This window comes from Dermacentor silvarum, chromosome 8 (assembly GCF_013339745.2).
Source record: "Dermacentor silvarum isolate Dsil-2018 chromosome 8, BIME_Dsil_1.4, whole genome shotgun sequence".
NCBI classification, from domain to species: Eukaryota; Metazoa; Arthropoda; class Arachnida; order Ixodida; family Ixodidae; genus Dermacentor; species Dermacentor silvarum.
The window spans coordinates 3,641,460-3,666,040 of record NC_051161.1 but is presented as its reverse complement, the minus strand read 5'-3'; the positions used below and the strand labels follow the sequence as shown (position 1 = coordinate 3,666,040).

General features: G+C 49.5%; 1 long non-coding RNA gene across 1 annotated transcript in view; it reads right to left on the bottom strand.

Annotated features, from left to right (window-relative positions):
• Window positions 1-4,007: 4,007 nt before the first annotated feature.
• Window positions 4,008-24,581, bottom strand: part of LOC125939744 (uncharacterized) — a 128,748-nt gene continuing 108,174 nt past the window's right edge. The window contains exon 2 of the long non-coding RNA XR_007463111.1: window positions 4,008-4,371. This is a non-coding gene — a long non-coding RNA (uncharacterized LOC125939744). The remainder of the gene's footprint in view (window positions 4,372-24,581) is intronic.

Below are 24,581 nucleotides of genomic sequence, written 5' to 3'. Positions count from 1 at the left end.
GTTACACCCAATACTTGGTTTGTATTTGCTCAACGCGCGCCGTCCAAGAATAATTCTTGATTTAAACAAGACTACTGTAGGAAGAACGTGACGGCGGCGAACGAGCCGTGCCGTCGTTCCTACTGAGAAGGCGGCCAGCCGAGCGGAGGCCGCCACGACCAGCGTCTCAAGCTCCTGGAACAACACTGCGCGTGCCGAGCTTGCGCTTCGAGCACGCGCTGCATTTCTTTTTATTGTTTACTTCCTTGACAGTCGGCGCGAAGGCACTGGTTGGGACCGCCGACCAAAGCGCCGCGCGTTGCAGCGTCGGTGGGCGCTACAGGGCTCCCCGCCCAGACGGAACGTCGATGAAGGAAGTGAGAGAAGCTAAGTTGGATCTTTGTACGCCAGCCTGCATCTTAGGTGTACCTGTGGCTGGCGCACGCACAGACGTCCTTGAGGCAAGCGGCTCCGGCAGTGTGGCATTCGCTGTTGGCCTTGCAGGGCTGTCCAATACGTTTCCGGCGGTGGTCTGTACCTTGTCGCAGGTCTTGCCGTCCAGCGAGCGGACCAACTCGAGAGCACAGTCACCGATCAGGTGGTCCGTGCAGACGCCGTTCAGCAGGGCGAAGACGCACTGCTCGGAGTAGTCGCAGGGCTAGCCGAGGCCGGTGGCGGTGCGGCAGGTCAGGTGCTTGGACTTAGGCTCACGGGCTCGGATAGCTTGTAGAGGTAGCGGCCCTCGCTGCGCGAGGCCCCGCGAGGCTCGCGCTGGGCGTTGCTCGTGCACGTGTCCTCGAAGATGGAACCAAGCGCGATGGTTGCCGTGGTGACCGGCACGTCGATAGGGCCGTGCATACAAAGACAAACTTGCCGTTGTCGGAGCGAAGCCTCTCCCGTTGGTTGATGGCGATCTTGGAGATCTTAACGGGGACGTCGTTCTTCACGGTGTTCAGGGTAGGGCGGTTGATGAAGTTCTCCAGGAGACGGTCGTGTACGGTCCAGGTGATTGTGGCGTAGTACTTGTACAGGCGCGAGAGCTGTGGGCCCCTGAGAGGAGGTTACCAGTGTGCGGGATTGCGCGCGCTGTGGGCAGCGCATCGATGCATCACTCGAGGTTGAGCCGCGCAGGCCGGGTTGTATGTAACCACCTTTGCAGGCTGAAGGGTTGTTCGAAAGTAATCCCCCGAGGGGGACGGCGGGGTTAGCGGAGCTTCTCCCAAGCGAGCACCCCTGAAGAAAGCCGGGCGTCTGGCCGGGGGTCGCTTGTGCTCGATTTGTATTCCGGTGGGTAACCGGCGGCCGCCTGGTTTCGAACCCGCGAACTCCCGCAGCCGAGGCGGGCACTCCACGACGAGGTCACGGCTGCGGTGACTTACGGCGCTGCAGCTTTCCAATATCGAACACGGCGCCGGATCATTGGTAGGACTAGTGAGGCTTAGCTGCTGCACGGGCGCCCGATGGAACGGTCTCTCGAGCAGAGCCCGCTGACGGTCCGCATCGTAACGGGCCGCGGACCGTAGGCTGTTGGCGTTCCCGAGCCGAAACTGGTCCTCGTAGAAGTCGCCTGAACCATCAGGGCTAGGGTCAGGCCAGTCAGCGCTAGGCGCCGGGCCATGATCCGAGGAGTGAGAGTAGCTGACGTGTCACCGCTCCGCGTGGCCGGCGTGTTCGTACCGTGACCGCGTGCTCGTACCGTGGCCGGCGTGCTCGTACCGTGGCCGGCGTTCTCGTACCGTGGCCGGCGTGCTCGTACCGTGGCCCGGTGAGCGCCGTGGCCGGTGAGCGCCGTGGCCTGGTGAGCGCCGTGGCTTGGTGAGCGCCGTGGCCGGTGCGCGTCGTGGCCGATCACGTCCGGGTCACCATTGTAGGAAGAACGTGACGGCGGCGAACGAGCCGTGCCGTCGTTCCTACTGAGAAGGCGGCCAGCCGAGCGGAGGCCGCCACGACCAGCGTCTCAAGCTCCTGGAACAACACTGCGCGTGCCGAGCTTGCGCTTCGAGCACGCGCTGCATTTCTTTTTATTGTTTACTTCCTTGACAGTCGGCGCGAAGGCACTGGTTGGGACCGCCGACCAAAGCGCCGCGCGTTGCAGCGTCGGTGGGCGCTACACTACCTTCCTCTTGCCTTGAACAAGATGGCATTTTATTTGGCGATTTTGATTTTGTTAGAGCGTTATTACGAGAGAAGCCGACAAATTGCAGAGAATACTGCGAGATCTCAGTAACAGACCATCAACATCACGGCCAGAGGCAAACAGGCTCGTATCGTCAGCGATTTCATTGATATCGTTTACATAGATATTAAACAAAATCGGGCCCACCACGCTACCCTGTGGCACCCCTGATTAAATTTCCCTATACGAAGAGTAGTATTTTTCGATAGCGACGCACTGCGTCCGCCCAGACAGATAAGATAGAAACAAGTTTGCCACGCCACGGATACCATATCCTTCTAGTTTACGTATTAAAATTTGATGATTTAAACGATCAAATGCCTTGCTATAATCAATAAAAATACCCAACGTTAGTTTTCCCACAGCAAAGTTAGTAATTATTAGCTCCTTTTGAAATAACAAGGCTGTTTCGGTTGACCTGCATGCCCGGGTGCAATCCGTGTTGACACTCAGAAAGAATGTTATTATTTGCAAAGAAATCGTTAATACGAGCAGAAATCAACTTTTCTAAACCCTTAGAAAATGCCGATAACATAGTTCCCCAAGTCATTTCGGTTACCACCTTTGAAAATAAGTGACACCCTTGCTTTGTTCATAGCTGTTGGAAAATGACCAGATTCCAGCACAAGGTTAAACACAAACGCATTTGACACCATCTGTCATAACAGTCTTTCTTACAAGTTAGAAGCTCTGGGCATTCGAGGCCCTAGCTCTTACGCTCATCCGCAGTTATTTGACTAACACAACACAAGTTGTAAATTTCGGAGGTTCACTATCACGTACTAAATCAGTCACTAAGGGTGTCCCACAAGGCTCGCTTTTAGGTCCTTTACTTTTCCTGGTGTACATTAATGGTCTTCCTCACTGTTTAACCAGAACTTCATCTATACTGCATGTTGACGACACCACTATATTTACTAATAGCAAATGCATAAATACCGTAATAGACCGACTAAATTCTGACCTAAGCAACTTGTCAGCGTGGTGCACAAGTAACAAACTTCACATCAACCCTTCGAAAACTCAGTTTATGCTTTTTCATAAACGTATCATCGCGCCCGCGCCACGACTCGTCTTACAAACTCATGTTCTCTCACCTGCACATGAATTTGTCTTCCTTGGCGTCAAACTTGACCCCCAACTTAAGTTTAACTTGCATGCTGACATGGTGTCAAAAAAATTGCCTTTGGAATAAGAGTACTAATTCTAACGCGTTCGTATTTTCCACAAAACGTAAGAACTTCACTTTATTACGCATTTATTCAGTGCCACTTGCAATACTGCCTCTCAGTTTGAGGAAACACATATTGCTCGCACATAACACATCTGCAACATTTACAAAATCAAGCCTTGAGGATCATCAATTTCTCCAGTTACATGTCACATGCAGTACTAATTTTCAGTACCTTAAAATACTACCATTACGTTACATACTCCAGCTCAAATTGGTTTTACTAATATACCGCACACTAAATCATGAAATCATTTTAGATACATTTAATAGGTCTGCTCTTACCAACACTAACAATACGAGATTTTCCGCTAACAACAATTTTTTACTCCCTTGAATAAACACTAATTATGGAATGTTTACTGCTCTTTTTACGGCCATTAAATACTGGAACAAACTACCACCCCATATTAAAGCCTACCGCACAACATTAATATTTAAGAGAGATACGAAGAAATATTTACTAACGACACTACTGGCTACAGACTCATTACTATGAGTCTATATTGTGTACAGAATTATGTTCCAGTTTTCAATGTTTCTGCGTTTATCTAATGTATTGATAGTTTTTATTTATTTGTTATTCTATATCTCCCTTTGTCTTCCTTTCTTTTTCGCCTTCTTTTTAGACGTTTGGAATTTTTTGTCCCATAGTCTATATAACACTTGTACTTTGCGTATTGTGAGCATATATTTGTTTCTAATTATCTGCTACATTAACCTCGTGTTCTTTGATATATGTCATTCCTATGTTTCCATAACGTGTCAATTACTACTTATTTATTTATTCATATGCGGTATGTATTTCATTTGCTTGTATTTTGAACTTCAATTATTGTAAGCACCTTTCTTGTATTTGATTATTTGCTCCACTAACTTCGTGTATTCTGATGTCTGTTGCTGTTATGTTGCCATAATGTATTAATTACTGCATTGTTAAATTACTAATAGGAGGTCCCCCTGACAGTTCTTGTAACTCCGGGACCTCTTTCTGTACTAATGATGAATGATGAAATAAATGAAAATGAAATACAAAAAAAATGCAAGATTGACTGCGATGACGTCAATTACACATTTTATAGGTTTGATTTGAATATCATCTGCCTCAACAGCATTGCTGTTTTTTTTAAGCTAAGAAATGTACGACAAATTTCAGCATCGTCAGTCGTCTCGAGAAATATGCTATGCACACATCTTTAAACAGCAGTGCCCGTGACCGCGTTGTCTGATGATGCCATCATGTTCACGAAGTGTTTATTGAAACATTCAGTTAAAGGGACGCCCGACATCTTTTCATTGTTAACGATTATTTCATGAAAACTGCGGTTCACATTTCTTTGTCTGATTGCATCATTGATAATTTTCCAAGTCTTTTCTTGATTTTTTTTTTCTCTGCACAGCTGCAAGAAGGCTCTCGTAATAAACCTTTCGCAGTTCTTTATTTACTAGATTCCTTAACATCCTAAATGCAGCAAGATCACTTTGCTCACGCGTGCGCGGAAATTTATTGAACAGCCTGATCTTTTTTGTTAATCATTCTAACATACTGAGGCTGCACCCAAGGCTTTCTAATGCGTTGTTTTACCTTTCCCATTTTAAGCGGTAAAGACAAGTTGTATAGGCGACTGAATATGGAAATAAATTCGTCGTACGCGTCACTAGCATCTTTTTTATTATACACAGAAGACCAATCTGTGCGCAGAACAAGTGCGCGAAAGTGTTCCATACTTTCGCCCGACAGACATCTGTAGGTGAACGTGGTATCCTAGCTGATAGTCCCGGCGGTGAAAATTTCAGCACCAGCGTTAACAATGAAATTGTCGAGAGCATACGGACAAGTTGGTGTCACGCGAGTAGGCGTTGTAGTAACGCTGCAGAAACAGGAATAATTGATTACATTACTTATTGCACGAGTCGACGCGCTGTCATCAAGCATGTTAATGTTGAAGTCCCCACCCAGAAGCACTTTGTAATTGCATGTGAAAAGTAGCATGCTCTAAAAGTTTTTCAATAAATTCCAAGAAATTAGTTATATCACCAGTAGGTGGTCGGCCGGTACATCACAACAAACAGGTTGTTGTCAGATTTAACGCTTAGCACTTCGTAATGTGGCGTGAATTCCTCAAGCATATGCCGCGCTTAACATGCAGTGTGACACCGCTCCCACCTTTGAAAGCACGATCAATAAAATGTGTGTAGCCGTCTATGATCAGCATTTCACTGTGTTACTGATACCACGTTTCAGAGAACATAATAATATGTCAAACGAAAAAGTAAACTTGGAAAGAAAAGCAGTAAGTATGTCTTGCTCATGTGAACGTCATGTCGTCGAAAGTAAACAAAATTCAACTTCTTTAGACCCCGTAATTCAGGCGATTTTTCGAAGTCTGAGGTAATGTGGATGGCCTCAGTCTTGCGACTTTCCCATTTCGTGTCCACACAAAGCGCCATTGACGTTCGCGCTTTCTTGCTAATGCCAGCGAAAGAAGACGCTTCAAAGTTGGACAGAGGTGCTCATTACCCAGGCATCATCAGGAATTCCAACCTGGTTGTTTCACACCCTAGCCTTCCACGCTTTTTCGAGAACACTGTCCCTCTTCTGTCTGCTCCTAAACTGGACAACTACGTTAGATTTGCCAGCTTCTCGGGTGGGCACACGGTGGCAAACTTGGATGTCAGAAGAAGTTATGGGCTCACCTTGTACATCGCCAATTTTCCCAACTAGTTCAGCAACGCGTTCATTGTCCTGTTGTACAAGTCCCTTAATTTTTATATTGGACCTGCGTGAGTATTGCTCAGATTGAACAACTCTCTTCTGAAGTTGTTGAATAACGTTTTCATTTTCCTTGCACTTAGCACTTAACTCTTCATTAGACTTTCTCAAGGCTTCCCTTTCTTCTGTGGCTTCTCTGAGCCTCTTCTTCATGTACTCAAATTCATCGCTCATAAATTTAACGCTGTCTGTTAGAGACTTCATTTGAGCACGAAGTTCCCGGATTTCGCCTCGGCTTTCTCTGTCAGTCATTGATTTGGCCCTGTCTTTGCAAATCGATAACAATACCAGTGGACAGAAGATATAACAAATAAACAAGAGATACACAGCAATACAGAAAGGCAGTAGCGACAGCATAAACTATCTGATTACAAGGCATGTATAATTTGTGCACCAGTACAGGTTTTCAGCGGTGCGCCGATCAGCTGTCACTGCGGCCAAGTGTCGGTCCAGCGAAGGCTTTTGTACCACTCGTCCCGATGACGTCCCCAGCGGAAGCACGGCCACGGAAGCGACGCAAGCAGACCAAGGCTCCCGGCGTGGGAATCCAGCAAGAGTCGTGATATCTGCAGTACAGGATAGCGGTGCACCGATGAACTGTCACTGACTGGCAAATGAGCCACTTTGCAACTGTCTCCAGGTCACTTATTTATTTATTTATTTATTTATTTATTTATTTATTTATTTATTTATTTATTTATTTATTTATTTATTTATTTATTTATTTATTTATTTATTTATTTATTTATTTATTTATTTACAAATACTGCATGCTGTCTCTATTTCGAGACATAGCAGGAGTGGGTACAAGATTTTAGTACAAACAAACGAACAAACACTAAGATTAAACAAACAGACTGACAGGCGATATGGTTAGGTAATTGTTCAATGAACTCGGCAAAAGGCAGAGTTCATTGTTGCAGTTTATCCAGTGATTTATGTGGAGGGGAGTATTTTGTCTACCTTCGCGGTAGTGCATAGTAATTTCGTAGAACGTCATCATGCGATCCCTCGCTGAACCCAGGTTGAGGCCTCCCACCACCCGGCTGACGAAACCTTGGGCATAATTGTGGGCAGCCTCGTTTCCTGGGTGTGAGGAATGTGCCGGGACCCAGATGATTTGGATCTGACGATCAGGTGATGGATATGTGTTTAGAGTTTGCATGGCCAGTTTGTGGATATTGCCACTGGCAAAGTTTCTAACTGCAGTTTTGGAATCGCTAAAAGTGATTTCCGCGGTGGTGCCATTTACAGCCAGGGCTATAGCTGCCTCTTCTGCTTCCTCTGCATGCATGCAACTAATTGTTGCTGTGGAGCGGGCCTGACCTTGATTGTTGACTATGCCTATAGAGAATGCATCTCGACTTGGGTATTCCACAACGTCGACGTGGACTATAGGCCCGAGTAGCGTTTATGTAGAGCTTTAGATCTTGCTCTCCTTCTGCCCTTGTGATGTTCAGGGAGCATGTTTTTTTGGTATTGGGTCTGTTGGAACTTCGTCTTTCATACGTCTAGCAGACGATCGTTCATCATCATCGTTTTGCGCCTCACGAGCTCCGCTCGCTCGAGGACATGAAGCCATTTTTTTCATAATTCGCTGTTCCACTAAAAGAAGAGTACGCGCTTAAGATGTGCCGTCTCTGTTTCATCAAGACAGCGTGGTAGCCAGCGGACCTTGAGGTCCAATAACATGGTGCCCCCTGGGATCTTCTGAACGATGTCAACCTCATCGATTCACGGTATCGTGCTGCGATACCTGTGCATTTGGCGAAGAGTTCCCGGCTGCCAACTGACTCATGGAACGGCTACTCCGACGACGCCAGTGCCTATACGCTCGCAATTGGACGACATCCTCAAAGAAGCGGAAGGCATTCTACGAGAACAGCAAGAGCCACCAACATCACAGGTCAACGTTTTACATGACCGGATTAACGGACTCTACCTGCAGATAGCCAAAACAGATGAGAGCATTTTAAACGAGACGCCTGACGATCTAATTGAGAGCGAGACGTTAGACGTGAGCAAATATGGAGACAAGGTTGTAACAATGACATCAAAACTTCGTTTCGAGCTTCAAAACAGCCGTACGTCCCAAGCTTCGCGCCAGATGAGCAGCCCAATTTCACTCAGTGTCAAGTCTAGACTGCCGCAGTTGGAACTGATGAAATTCGATGGCAACCGAAAGAAATGCCACCATTTTTGCACACAGTTTTCGACGGCAGTGCACAATAATGAAGAGCTTAGCACTGCTGACAAGTTCAATTACCTGAGCACCCTACTCAGTGGAGCAGCCGCTTCGGCCATATCTGGACTCCAGGCAACGGAAGAGTGCTACAAGGACGCGATAGATATTCTCAAGAAACGCTTCGGAGATGAAATTATAATAGTTCAAGACCACATTCGAAGCCTTTTAGATTTGAGACCTATCTCGTCGTCCTTCGAACTTCGAGATCTCTATGACCAAGTACAGTAAGGAGCCTCAAAGCTCTTGGAACGAGCCCTTCAACGTACTGTTCCATGCTACGGGAGATTCTTTTACGAGTCTTACCGTCAGACTTAGTGCTTAAATTTCATGAGCTTTACAAGCCGACGAAAGCGTCCACAGCGGTATCAACAAATGAAGCGGAAGTTGACTCAGAGCACCGGATGACAAAAGCAGAGAAAGAGTTACAGAGACTTCTGGAGTACTTAGATCATCAACTTCAGTGCCTAGAAGCTGTGACAACATATACGTCTGGGAAAACGCCAGAAGTCGTCCAGAAAAATAGAGAGACATCGCGAACTGTTCAGCATCGCAACGTGTCATCAACAGCGGCTCTACAAAATGTGTTGGAGAAGCCTGACCTGTGCCTGTTTTGAAAATCATCTAGACATAGAGCTGAAGTCTGCGACAACAAAGAAGTGAACTTAACAAACAAGAAACAGATTCTCACCAAGACCGGACGATGTTTTGGTTGTCTAAAACAAGGTGCAAGGGACTGTAGAGGAAGACGGAGATGTGATCGATGTTCTCGACGTCATGTCAGCTCGATGACAAGAAGAAAGAGAATCAGGCTTCTGCGACAGCAGTTAACCTTCTTTCTCAACAAGCGAGCCCCGTTATATTATTGCAGTGTTTGACGGCGAGAGTGGCAGGCACGGCAACTTCAAAGCATTACAGGATACTCTTCGACGGCGGAAGCCAGCGCAGCTTTATTACTATAGATGCATCACGCACACTCGGCTGTCAGTTTCTGGAAGAGGAAACGGTGAATGTAGGAGTTTTCGGAGGACGGAACACTCAGAAAACAATGAGAAGAGTTCGCGTGATGGTCTTCCCAGAAAAGACAGATAAACCTATTGGAATCGAAGCCTTAGAAGTGGAAGACATCTGTAGCGATCACATTCCCATTCCAGATGAAGTTATTAAGAAGATGGAAGAAACTGGATTGGATACACGAGCCCTCTCTTTAGGTGGAGATAACGGAAATTCTGTAGATATACTTATAGGTTCAGACTACTACTGGCAACTTGTTACTGGCGACGTGAAAACCGTGTGGAAGAAATGGAAGGATCTAAAAGCTGTGCCCACTAAATTAGGATGGAGTGTGCAAGGGCCACTTCCTTTCCCAGGCAGCATTGTTCACTGTTCCAGCGTCATTGTGCTCCGAACATGCGTAGAAGAGGACACTGTCTCAGGAGGTTCACTCGAGATTTTGGGACCTGGAAAGTCTAGGTGTCCGAGCTGATGAGCAAAGCCTGCTTGATAGTGAACTGACGCTACAAGAGTTCGAGAAAAATATAACTAAAAGAGACGGTCGCCATCAAGTTAGACTTCCTTAGAAGAAAACGGTGAACTTGGCAGACAGTTTCTCTGTGGCCACTAAACATCTTGGCAATTTGATGCGCAAACTCAGTAAGGACTGCAGCCTATTGGAAAGGTACGACAAGACTATTCGTGGATATCTGGAAGAAGGATCAGCAGAAAGAGTTTCCTATTCAAGTTCCACGAACAAATTTCGAATTTACTACATGCCGCATCGAGTGGTGATCAAAGAAGACCGGACTACTACAAAGATTCGCATCGTTTTCGACGCATCCTCGCATGAACGTGGAGCGAAGTCATTGAACGAAAATTTGGAATCCGGGCCGAGCTTAAACCCAGACGCAGCCGCATTACTTTTGCGTTTCCGGCGATACAAGGTAGCTATGACAGCAGATGTTGAAAAGGCCTTCCTTCAAATCGGCCTGCCAGAGGAGGACAGAGATTCACTGCGATTCCTCTGGTTTACAGAGCTTCCTCGGACAAACCAACCTTTACCAGAAATCTGGAGGATGACCAGAGTGCCATTTGGAGCCACTTGAAGTCCTTTTCTTTTGATGACCACGTTGCAACATCATTTTCGGTGCGCCGAGGATAACTACAAAACGACAGCTTTACTGCTTCAGAAATCCATGTACATGGACGACCTTCTGATTGGAGCTGACACAACAGAAGATGCCATTAGGATGCATGAAGAAATAATTAACATATTCAGAGATGCTTCTATGAACATAAAGAAGTGGAAAAGCAATGATCCTACTGTGACTGCCAATTTGAAAGATTCAATCGCGTCACAGGAACAAGCACTTTGTTCACCATCAGGAACACTGGATTGTCCTGGAATACGGAAGTTTTTTCTTCCATCCAGTGAACATCTTGCACTTTATTTTACAGCATGAAGTGACCAAGCGTATCGCCCTGCAAGCAGTGGCAAGATTTTATGACCCCTTAGGTCTATTGTCTCTTTTTGTTGTGAGAGCAAAGATATTTTTGCAAGACCTTTGGAGGGCCAATTTCCGATGGGATGAACCTTTACCATCCCATCTAGCGGACGCATGGATAAAATGGAGTCAAGAAATATCTCAACTTCAAGACTTGAACATTCCCAGATTTTTGAGCGCCGGAAATTTCTGCGGTATATTAGGGGTACATATTGAGGTATGTGTGGATCCATATCGGATCCCCCAGATCCTCCAGTAGCGTCTTCCGACTTCAGTTTTGGATAGCCACTCCAGCTGGGCTAGCCTGTGTGCTTCGACCAGCTCCTCTAGGGTATTGTGAATTCCCAATTCTAAGAGCTTCTCTTTAGCCGTGTATCTAGGGAGGTGAAGGGCTGATTTGTACATTTGTTGCAGCACGCACTATATGCCGCACGAGAGTCTCTGACGTATGGCCATTTTTGCAAGTCTCTAGCTCGACAGTGATGTGGCAATGAAGCTTACATACCACGCGGATTGTTGGATGCGAGAAACGGCTTTGCATTTTCTCCCTTTTTCGACAACAAGCGTCATGACCAGCACCATGGTACATGGCTGCGGAAACCTTAAGCCTTAACAGGTTGCCAATCATTGTGTTCCACATCTATATTCCAGGACGAGTATGCTGCTGCAAAATATGCACGACAGCTTCTTCAGAGCTGAATGAGCACAATATCCAGCAATATAGGCAACAAGCTCCATGCCGTGCTTCGGGCTGGAAATTTCGTCATTAGAGATGTGAACCGAGAAGTTGTGAAAATTCTGTGTCATTCTCGCTGTTGCTGTGTGGCTTTTGCAGCCGGATTTTCTTTTCAGATTCTAGAAGCTGCCACACGGAGAGATGATACTGTGCGTCAGCCAGCTGACGGTAGCGACCGAAGCGATCTTCAACTGTGGCTGTTTAAAATTTTGCTAGCAGAACATGCTTGAATTTGAGCTCTTCTAAGCAGTACCGCGACAACTCGACAAGAAAGTAGCAAATTAGTCTCAACGCAAAATGGGTTTCCCTCGTCAAGCAGCCACTGTTGATGCTGACGCTGTCCCAAGCGTCCAGCCAGTCTACTATACCATTAAAAAAAAAAAAAAAAACGGTTGTTGATCCACTGTGGAATTCACTGGATTTTGCAAGGTGTCGTTCAGTCGGCGACCTTTGGAAGGGGTTGTGCGATTTTCCACCACGTCGTTATAATGTTGATGAAGAGGGCTGTTGAACTAGCACATGTGGTTTTGAGGGCTTCACCACGCATCTCAAGAGCGTTTGAGACAAACGGATTCATGACGCTTAACACCAATTTTACATTTTCTCTCTCCATAGGTGTTGGATTGATGGATTTAGAATTTAGCTTATAGTCAAGCTTGAGAAGCGATGTCTGCTCCAATGAATATAGCTGCCGTACGGCTTCAAATGATGCAGCTTTCATTCTGGGCGGCCCATTGGGCAATATTCCAGACAGGCTCATTTCAGGAAAGTAGAAGCATGTTCCTTGGTTTTTCTGGGGCCGTATTCTGAAACATTCCACTTCGGCGATATTTCGCTTTTCGCTTTTAGGCGCGCGCTGATTGGCTGGTTGAGTAAAATTGAATGACGTCGGGCTCAACCAGCCAATCAGCTCATCCAATTTTGCTAAAACAGCCAATCAGCGCGCGCCTGAAAGCGAAAAGCGATATATCGCCGAAGTGGAACGTTTCAGAATACGTCCCCTAATATATCAAGTTGTTCCTAATGCCTTTAAATATGTGCACAGGGTCGACGACATAAAAAAGAGGATGATTTTTGTCGGCTGGATGAGAATACACAATGCTTACTTCATGGTTCTCTGCGAAAACGACATTTTGTGGTTGAGTGAATTGTTGTCAGTAACCACGCCAATGACCCTGAGGCTCATAGATTCTACTTGTAAAATTATCTTCTTGCAGAACTCATGTAAGATTTAGGCGGTTATTTTAGATATGGGAAGAATGTGAAGCACATCTTTGTTGGATGACAGGAGCGACTGAGCCATGAAAACATGAGCTGTTGTGGCTGCCTCTTGAGAATTGGCTGCAGATCCTGCTACCAGGCCGCTCGGTGAAACGCACGATCGAGCGGCCGTGCTACTATGCTGCAACCTTTATAATCAAAGTGATATAGATTTCATCTCTTTTCGTGCGGCTGAATGCACCTTTCTCGAATGAAGCAAAGGAAGTTGGCTTTGTTTTGCTCCTTTAGTGGATCGCCTCCATACTTGGGACAAACGCGGCGCAGAGTTGCAGGATGTGGTAACGTCAACGCTGATCTAGCAAAGTTATAGGCGTGAGGAGAACTTGAGTTCAGGATGCTAGAAAACACTAATGTTTCAGCACTGTAGCGACGAATGGGGGCAGCCAGTGCGAGAACAATTTGCTCATTTAGCAGACGAAACAACGCACAGTGTTCGTCTGTCGTGTCACTGTGTTGTAACAGTTCATTCAGCAAGGCGCCAACACTGTCGCTGTTTTCAACGCACTTGCAACTCCTGGGGTCTCTATCATGTGGTTTTCTAGCTGCCGGAGCAGTAAGGATGTCACGCACTGCGTCTGGAACTGCGCAAGGTAATGAAACCAGCGTGATCATACCTGCTGAGACTGCAAGTGAGGAACACCGTGACGGAAAACCTCACATGCGGTGAACGATTATCCTCGATGCGGAGAAACTTTACACAACGATCGTTGCCCTTGATGGTCCAGAAATCACAACTGCAGACAGCAGGAAGCTTGCCTCTGGAACTGCGGTTTGTCCGCAGTTCGGGGAAAAGAATGCATGGGCGCGACGCGTCAACACCACCTAGCCTATTGGACACGTCCGTCGCGTTTGTCGGGACGCGCGACGCGTCCCCACGAGACGCATCCCAATCGGACAACTAGTGGCGTATGCCGTCTGGAGAGAGGGGTATGAATGGGCCTTGTCGATAATCTGGGTGGTGTTGCTCCATCTCGCTCCGATTTTCTATTTCCCTCTCCCCAGCATTGCGTGCGCCGCGCGCATGCTCTCCAACCCTCTCCTTAACGTCCCATGTCAAGGCAACGTGTGCACGGCACGGAGAGGAGGCGAGACACACGCCGCTCCACGAGGTGGTTGCCAGGCAACGCAGTGACGTCATAGCTCGGCGAGGTTTTGCGACAGCAGGCGCAACTTTTTACGGTTAGCTAGAACAGCTTCGCTGTTAAGAAAAAGAATCGGCAGAAGCCATCTCACTTTTTCTTTTCTTTATAGGGTGTTTTTACCTGCCAAAACCAGTTGTGATTATAAAGCACGCCGTAGTTGAAGGCTCCGGATTAATTTGGGCCACCTGGAGTTCTTAAACGTACACTACAACGCAAGCAGACGGGCATTTTTGCATTTCGCCTCCATCTAAATGCGGCCGCCGCGGCCGGGATTCGATCCCGGGACCTCGTGCTCAGCAACGGAACGCCTTAGCTAATTGAGCCACCGCGGCGGGTACCCGTCTCACGATGACTGTACACATTAATGCACTTAGCATCGAAGCAATGCAGCGACACAACGTATCGCTACCGTCGAAACGAATAATCTAAGGTGCAGCGGGACGGCTCTTTCGCGCTAAGAAACACTCGGCTCCATCTAGCGAAGCCTGCGCATGCCCTCCGGAGTGCATGGCGCGCGTGCGAACGCTCAGAAACGCGCCATGCAGCCGCCGGGCTCTCGCGCTTCTTTAACATACATGCGAGCACAGCGCTTGCATGTAGGCTCCCTATTCTTTCTAAACGCGTTATGCCATCTATAGTGGCGCTGCCGAGAGGTCCGCGCGTGACCTCAGAGACGGTGCGTGCGAATGCTGAGAATTGTTCACTCGCTTGCCGCCCAACCACCCATGTTGGTTCATCGAAGAGCGGCACATGGCATTCGTGGCGCAGCTCGCTAAAGAGTTGGCGTGAAACAACTTGATTGAAACACTGAATTTGGGGTGCGGCATGCTTATGCGCTTGAGGAACCCTAGTGACGTGGGTTCGGTGCCGCTCGGCATCGGAGAATCCTTTTCGTAGTTGGCATCAACGAGTTCATTTAAAGACCACTGCGGTAGGCGTCAAATAGTTTCTTCGAACAGCGGTGTCTACCCAGTTCCGCATCGACCCATGTCGGTGGGAAAGAGCTTCGTTGAGAGCCGCACATAGAGAGAGAGAGAAGACAGGGAGGTTAATCTCCGGTTGGCTACCCTGTACCGGGGGAGGGGGATGCGACAGGAGAGAGTTGGTCCAGCGGTTGGTTTCGAACCCTCAGCACTGCAGCCCGGTGCCATTCGACCATGGAGTGACCCAGGTTAGCTAGATACAAACATACATAGTTAGCATCCGTGTTAATAAATAAATAATTAACCTCGAACTAAGATGACATGACGCAGCAATATAAAATGTGGTTAGTACATAAGGAGAGCAGCATGCTGAAACAATGAAATCACCTGTGCATGACGTATTCGATACGTCGTCACTTGCCGAGAAAATACTGCACATGATCCGTGAACGCGAATCATGTAAAGCTAAGCGGTGATATAATTTCGACCGGGTGAGGTGGGTCGTCACCGCAGGAATCAGGAAACGACGATGAAGGCGGGCATAGTGATGATGAAAAATAGAAAACATTGTATTCACTTCATTGGTACATGGTTTTGACTCTATCTGAGTCTCGAGCGGTTCTGATTAACACGGGGGCCAGGACGGCCTTAAATCCCCTCGTGGTGGCCGGCGTTTCCTTCGTGGAAGTCCTCTCTCCGGTGGTCAAGTTGACGACCTCCTCGCCCTCGGGTCCCCCTTCTTGGTAGCTCGCCGTTTTCGTCTACTCCGTAGAGGTGAGAGCTCTCTCGGGGCTGAAGGGGATTATCTCGTCACGGGAAAAGCGCTGGGGCTTGCTTCCCACATTGGAGAGATACAGATTCCAGGCATAACCTGGCGATGACACCTTCGGGGAACTTGTGGAAGTGTCAGACATCTGTCGGGCGGTCAAGTTGGCGACCTCCTCTCCCTCGGGTCTTCCTTCTTGGTAGCTCGCTGTTAGCGTCTGCTCCGTAGAGGTCAGACGCTCTCTCGGGGACGAAAGAGGATTATCTCGTCACGGGAAAGGCGCTCGAGCTTGATTCCCACATTTCACAGGTGCAGTTCCAAGCCGATCATAACAGCGGCTTCAAAATAACGTCGAAGAACGCTTCCTGGCATTCCGAGTACGCACGTTGCCTACTTCAATACTACCCTGTTTTAATACTATGCAGTTGCTCGTACAGTGAATAAAATATATTGTCACGAGCGGCGATCCTGTGGTCGGTGCTTGGACGATGACGACGACGACGGGTGGTTTTTCTGGTGTGCACGCGCTCCCCTGAACGATTGCTGCAGCGTTGTGCGCCTTACCCTGTAAATATATCCATTCTATATATATTCTCCCCGTAACATCTTTGGTGGAGGCGCGGGGTAGTCTACACAGAATCTCCAGCTCCAGCTGCGTACCATCCCTTGTCGGCTTCACAGGTCAAACAAAAATGTCTCTATGACCGCCGACACCGGGAGGTGAACTTCCCTCCAGGATCGCTCGTCTTGCTGTGGTTCCCGTCACGTCGCGTTGGCCTATGCGAAAAACTTCTCTCCCGTTATGCTGGCCCTTACCGCGTCGTACGCAAAGTCACTAATGTGACCTATGAAATCGCTCCGCTAAATCCTACGTCGGCCTCTGCAACAATCGCGAGTGACATAGTCCATGTCACGCGTCTAAAACCGTACCACTCTCAGCCCGGGCCCTAATTGCACCGGGACGGTGCTTCTGCCGCCGACGGGTAATGTCACGAGCGGCGATCCTGTGGTCGGTGCTTGGACGATGACGACGACGACGGGTGGTTTTTCTGGTGTGCACGCGCTCCCCTGAACGATTGCTGCAGCGTTGTGCGCCTTACCCTGTAAATATATCCATTCTATATATATTCTCCCCGTAACAATATCATCTACAAAAAGAGAAAGAAAGGTCACAGTACATAAGTGGTAAATGATAGTGGATAAAAGCTGCGTTACAGCAACTTGGCTAGGCCAGCTCTCTCATTCACTGTCTGTTACTGCAACTTCCTCCCCGACACTTCAGTGCAGGGGCGTCGGCTATCTGCAGGAACTCTGAGTTTCTTATTTTTCACCGTGTGCCACTTGAACACTTCAGTTCCCGCACAAAATAACACTTATGGTAGTTTAATGTTATTATTCAGTTATGCATACGAACATAAACCGATTTGAACTGGTTTGAACCGTTATGTTCTCGCTCCGTTCTCAAACCGAAAGTAAACCATAATCATCGAACCAGAACAGAAGCCGGAACAAGATAATTTTTGGTTCGGCACCCTCGTCCTAGGGCGAGAGTTGCCAAAAGTGATCAGTGGTGAGACCCGCTTCTTCTGCGTGTCGCTAGGCGGCCGACCTGGGTGAAATAAAATAAGCAAAGTACACGACCGCGCTTGGGTTATCATCTTGGTGGCGTTGTGAACTTCAAAACTTGTGCGGCCATCGATCCATCAGCATCACCGAGGACAACGCGATGCGCCGGCGACTGGCCAGGTCTTGAGAAAAAACAATTAAAAACTAACGGAGAACTACGAAGATACACAGGAGCAAACCTTGAATTGAAGCGATTCAAGGACAACGAAACAGAAATCTCTTAAACTGCACGATACAACAAACAAGTGGAGGGTTCTTCATGTCGGCTTGCAAAGAAGACGGAAGACTTTGCATCATTTATCGACTCTTTCGCGTGTTTAAGAGCTTCAGGGAAACATAAAAAAGGCAGGAAGCGGGAGCGGATACTTCTTAAGGGATTACGTCGAGGGATTCGAGTTGAAGGGATCTTCCACATCGAGGCCCCGCGGACAGGTACCCGCTTTGGTCGATGGAGGTGAAAAGTAAAGACTGAGCCTCGTCTCGTATTTTTTTTTTCAAATTGGTGCTCGCTGAGAAAATAAAGAAAATATTAATTGCTTTGTCATTAATCCCCCGGAAGCTGTCTCTATAAGTAGTCGATGACCCCCCCCCCCCCCCTCAGGAAGTTCTCTAATGCGCAATCGTGTTCGGGAGGAAAATCACACAGGAAAAGCAAATGATGTTTAAAAACATTCCAAAACTAATTGCTTTAACTAGGAATCGATTGCAACAAAACATGCACTGTTTCAAACACAGTGTAGAGGTAGTTCAGCCGTACAGCGTTGTGTTGCACACAAAGCTGTGCATGCTACTGCAGCGAACTACAAGGATCACACGACAACTTCTATGAAGTTGTCGCGGGTCTTGCCCAAGAACATATCCAGCGTCCGGCACCAGAGCTTGCCCATGATTTTACTTCCGGTGATGCGGCGCCGTCCTTTTCAGAAATCCTTGCCATTTTCAAAACGGCACGGAAAGAACGTCGGTCTGCCTGCTTTGGCGCTGGACAGAGCGGGGGCGTATCGGTTGTCAAAAGCGAACGGCGCCCAAAATATATTTTTAAAGCGAAGCTTTCTCTGTCTCCGTGCGTTTTCGGCGTGAGCGCCGAAAACACACTGTAGGAAAGGCAACTTACACAATGGAACTATCTGCGCATCTGCGCACACAATAGAACAACGGCTGCGCATCTGCGCACACAACGGAACAACGACGCACGACATACGTATCGTAGAACACCACAGTTTACACTCGCAGTTGTAACGATAAGAACGATGGGAAATGCAACGCCATGCTACCCAGACGAACTGTACATTAGATGCGAAGCATCTTATGGTCGGGGCTATGCCGCTCCCTCCCTCCATCCATCCATGCATCCGCCCTGCGGCGTCCACAACCCTACTGCACATGCGCATTCTCCTCCCCCTCCTCTCCTTGTCTCCTCTCGGCATTCCTCCTTTCCGACGCTCCACTCCTCTCCGGATTGCGCAACGAATGGCAACACCTGCGGCTCCGCGCGCGATAATGCGAAGCAGCTTAGGTTAGAGGCGCGACGGTAGGCGCCGCATAGCTCGCGGTATAGTGACGCGCGTGCGCGCTCCGCTCCTCTCATTCTCCTCCCGCAACGCCAGAGACATCAGCAACAGTCACCAACGCCGCGCGCGTTCGGAGCGAACGCGGGCCAAACGCCGACGGCGTCGACAACAGTTCTGCGCGTTGCTGGTGCTGCTGCATGTCCAAGTTTATACAGCTGATAAAACGACGAACTGAAAACTAATGGGAACTTGAGTCGAACCCCATGGCTGCTTCGCATACTACTCAGGGTTCCCCTACGGGAAGATGGTGCAATTTTTATTTGCATTGCATTACGCGCGTCACGCAATGAATTGCCCGGCCGTCACCATGGGTAGGCCGCGGGTGCAGTGTACGGCAGAAGAGGCTGCCGTATGCGAACGTAAGCGCGAGCGCGATCGTGCCCGTAAGGCCGTTACCGTGTATCGGCAACGGCAGAGCCTCTGACCGTCTACCACAGCGATCACAAGGCAATACTGTGCAAGTGTAGAGTCGTCCGTGAAAGTGTGAGTGTGTACTCAGCGGCTACATGATATAAAATAAAGGCTATGCAACTTAACGAAATGTGTCTTCACTCAACTTCAACGTTCAAAAAAATACAATCCTAAAAAAGCAATCAAATCCCATATGCATCGCATCAGGTCGCTCAGCATTTCTTAGGTTCGTTGCGTGGCCGTTGGCTTTGGACTTTGACTGATTCAGTTTGCATGGGAGAAAGCTTCGCGTTCAACCATCTTTCTTTAAGAAAGGGGCTTTGATTTTTTGTGTCAAGGTTCGCTCCTTTCAACTTCGGAGCACCACCCTTTGCCTGCAAACACCTCAAGACCAATCATGAATCGTATGCCTCACGTCTGCGCCGATGAAAAATTCCCAGATGTCCTTAGCTATCGCCTAAGAAACGCGAAGGCGAAAGCATTGTAAAGCCTACTGTAATTCTCCCTAATCTTCCTTAATGTACATTATTCTACCTTAATCCACCATAATCCTCCTTAATACACCTGAATTGACCCTAATCCACCTTAATCAACTTTGATCCTCCGTAATCGACCTTAACCCACCCTAATCCTTCCTAATATATCTTAATCGAGCTTAATCCACCTTCCACCTTAATCCAATCACTAATAAATTGTTCATTTACTTTTCTAATAAAAAAATTATGGGGTTTTACGTGCCAAAACCACGATGTGATTATGAGGCATGCCGTAGTGGGGGACTCCGAAAATTTGGACCACCTGGGGTTCTTTAACGTGCACCTAAATCTACGTACACGGATGTTTTCGCATTTCGCCCCCATCGAAATGCGGCCGCCGTGGCCGGGATGCGATCCCGCGACCTCGTTATCTTTGCTAATCATTAATCATGTCTTATACACGGCTGGGCATGCTTTGGTTCGTTTCTGGCCTTCCTTGGGTCACGTGACTCTCTGTACGTTACAACGCGACCTTGAAATAAGCACATCTAAGGTTTTCGCCTTAAACATTTCAACGCCTGCAGGACCCCTCCATGTGGCCAAGAAACTGCTCATCTAAGATTGGGAGGACCTCTCCGCGAAAGTGCTTCATGCAGCCGAGAGCGAGATCCTGGTCAAGGTCAGTCAAGCAACGACGGCAGTCCCGGTCGAGATTCGGGTCCCGCCCTCACACAAACCAGGACGTAGTGCGGACCCAGGAATTTTATTGCGATAGCAATTATATAGACACTTCAACCGGATTTTTGCCGTCGGCGTCGCCGTCGCCATGAGGTTCCCTATAGATAAAATATTCGCCGCGCGCCGTATGCCCGAGCGGAAGCGTGCGGGGACGCGCGCTATCACGGAGAGCGAACGCACTCAATCTCCCACGCGCAAGCAAGGAAGCGGGAAGCCAGGCCGGAGGGGGCGCTCTTCTACTCTCCCAACAACCGCGCTCGTCGCTCCGCCCGCACCGTCTCTTATCTCCCCCCTTCTGCGACTCCAAGGCAGCCCTCCTCGGCCTGCAGAGGCCAGAAAACGCCAGTCTTGGAGTCGCACTGCTGTCCACCCGGCTGACAGCGCTGCAGGACGCAGGCCACCCAGTGTCCCTGCACTGGATCCCCGCCCACGTAGGGATCCCGGGCAACGAGGCAGCCGACACCCTGGCGAAGGACGCCCACCACATCACTGTGCCCCTCAGTCGGGCCGTGACGGAGGGCGACTTCACAGGACTGAGGCTGCGGCGACACCTGGCGACCCACCACCCAGACAAACGGGTGGCACTGGGATGCCCCCCACGTCCACTCCCCCAGCGAGGCCTGGCTCGCAGGGAGACCTCGCTCCTTCTCCGGCTCCGCATCGGCTGCAGCTGGACGGCAGCACGCAGCCACCGACTAGGACGAGCGACGTCCCCGGCCTGCTCTTCCTGCGGGGAGCCGGAGACCATCGAGCATCTCCTGCTGGCCTGCCCAGCGTACCTCCAGCAGCGGGGCCCACTCCTGCAGGAGTTCCGCCGCCTGGGCCTCCCCTCTGGCAAGGAGGAAGACCTCCTCTTCCCCGGCCGACACCATCTTCCTGCACTTCGAGGCGTCGTGGAGTACCTTGACTCGTCAGGGCTCTCCGCACGCCTCTAAGACATCATTTCTGCAAGCGGGACGGCCTCGCGGCCTCCCATCCCACCCCGGGCCTAACAGGCCCGGAACAACACCCCCTGCAGTCTCTGCAGCACACCAAGGCCTTCCATCCCGGCCTGATACGTGCCGCCACAGCCTGCCGGTTTTGCTTCGCCCAGCCATGGCGACTCCACCCTATCCTCCTTTCTCCCCCACTTACCCCTTCCCGTTGGCGCTGAGCCGTGCTCCCTCAAGGGCTGCAGAAGATAGCGTCAACATTTACCTTTCCACATGAACCACTTACTGCTACTACTCTCCCCACGGCTCTGACCTTTATGCGCCGTGCATTCGCCGCGCAGTTTCCGTTGAAGCGATAGACCGCACGTACCTTCGCCGCTGCGGCGTATGCCCTTGCTGCCAGCGTTTTGACAGTCGTTGTCTGCAGTCATTCAGTGTGATCTATTCATGTTTGTTTGTGCGCGCTCACACCACGCTTGTTCATTCAGTTAGTAATAGTCGGGCCACATTTTCCAACGCACGCCACACATGCAATGCTGCCCGGATCGGCAGTGCAGCGCTACAGGTGTGTCCCTTCGCACGTGCTGCCCACGGGAAGCGCTTCTCATCAACACCACCGTTTCACACGCGCCTTCTCGTGGTCATCGAGTCTCTCTTCATGTCGGTCTACTTACGCCGCAGCACACCTGCTTACTTAATCAGCTCATGTTTACTACAATTGATATTATTGCGATAGCAATTATATGGACACTATAACCAGATTTCTGCCATCGGCGTCGCCGTCGCCGTCGCCGTGTGGTTCCCTATAGATAAAATCTTCGCCACGCACCGTATGCCCGAGCGGAAGCGTGCGGGGACGCGCGCTATCACGGAGAGCGAACGCACTCAATCCCCCACGCGCAAGCAAGGCAGCGAGAAGCCAGCGCCGGAGGGAGTGGGGGGGGGGGGGGGCGCACTTTTACTCTGCCAACAACCGCGCTCGTCGCTCGCCCGCACCGTATCTTATCTCCACATGGCTCTGACCTTTGTATGGGCTGTGCATTCGCCGCTCAGTTTCCGTTGAAGCGATAGACCGCACGTACCTTCGCCCGCTGCGGCGTATGCGCTTGCTGCCAGCGTTTTGACAGTCGTTGTCTGCAGTAATTCAGTGTGATCTATTCATGTTTGTTTGTGGGCGCTCACACCACGCTTGTTCATTCAGTTAGTAATAGTCGGGCCACATTTTCGAACGCACGCTACACATGCAATGCTGCCCGGATCGGCAGTCCCTTCGCACGCGCTACCCACGGGAAGCCTCATCATCGATCCCCAGGAGCGGATGGTGAAGCTGCGGCTTCACTGGCTATTTTATGGCGTCGAGGACGATGATGTGAAGACGCGTTTGCGGCCTTTGACAAGGTGCGAAAGTAGAGCGCTGGCGCGTCGAAGGCGTCAGTGACAAAGGCTCCACGACGAGGTCTGTGTTGTTGAACTTCAAGAGCGGTGTCACCGTGGTTCACCTGCCTCATCAGATCCAGGTCGCCGGAGAGCTGGCTCTCGTAGTCGCCCCTGGATGCTGATGCAGCGCTTGCGCTCCGAAGGAAACGGCCACGTACGTCACGACTGCAAAAAGCGCCCCGATGCTCACTCTGCAGACCAGTAGTGCACCCAGGATCTCTGCCAGGGGGGGGGGGGGGGGGGGGGTTAAATTTTTGTGTCGGGAGGAGCAAACACTTTGCATAATATGCAATTTCCTTACTTTAGCCAGAGGAATCCAACAGCAAATACAATTTCTAATAATTATAATAATGGCACCAAGAATGATGACGATGTTTTATTTCTTCAGCGTTCTACTCAAAGTAATGTAAGAGTGAATCATTAAATACGAGACAGTGATGGAGTGTTTTTGTAAATCCGGAAAATTCGACCTCAAGCCACCTCCTGAATTGTAATGACAATGTGAACATAGCGCTGAAGGTACACGTTGGTCTGGTGGAGCTGGGCGCGGGGGGGCCTCCGTCGGTGCGGCATTGCTGCAGACATTTCGGACATGCTGACTCCAAGTGTGAGTGGTCTTACGCCGCAGTGGTTGGCCAGGCGGAGAGTGACAAAGCATCAGAGCAAACCATGGACGTGGTTGAGGCCAAGGACGCGGTCAGGGCACAGAAGACGCAGCGAGCCTAGAGGAGGTGACCACCACAGTGGCACTTGCCGAGAAGGAAGAACATGGGACGCCTAAACCTGCGACTAAATCAACGACACCGGCAACGGAAGAAGACGTCGCGAAAGAGAACCATCTTCCTCAAGTTGCTGCGGTCGGCGCTCCGACCGCCAAGACCATACAACGTACGGGACCACCCATACGCCAGTTGCTGGTGCGGTTGTCAAGTGACCGATGGAGAAGGAAGAAGACCTCAACGGTACCACTGAGGCAAGCAAGACGGACGGGCCACCCGCATAGCGCCTCTGGGTAGGCGTTCTGGCTACAAGCCAATGTCCAACTTCGCGACAGGGAGGCAGACGGGGACAAACCGGCGTCGCAGCAAAACGACACCGGGCAACCGGACAAGCACGGTGACGCCTAGCTATGTGCTAGACGTTACAGGTAAGCACCACGCTTCGGGTTCTCTTCTAAGACTGTTAGTGAGCGATGGCTTCGAACCAGCCTTTGAGTTTCTGTCTCAGATCTCGGGGGCGCGGATGTTTAAGAGATGGACTAAGAGACGTATGACGGCGCCAGCGCAGAGGATTTAATAAAAGCAAACCAAAAAGCAAAGATCCCCACTAAAAAGCAACCAAGAATAATAAATAAACTAAGTATAACATGTACAAGTGGTTCTAACACATAGCCAAAACTAGCGGCAAATTAAGCTGTCCTTTAAGCCAGTCTTAATCCCTGCACTCCTAACATTCGGACATCTCTAGCCTATCGGCCAGCGTCGCTGCTTACGTGGAATGTTCTCAACGTTTTGACGCTGACTCATGTGGATCTTCGTCCAAGTCGCGTCGCGTCTCTTCCGGAGTCGCTACTCCCGACGATCCTGAGGGTTTCGCCGCCTTGGTAGACGCCTGTGTATCTCGGTCGCCATCGCTGACGC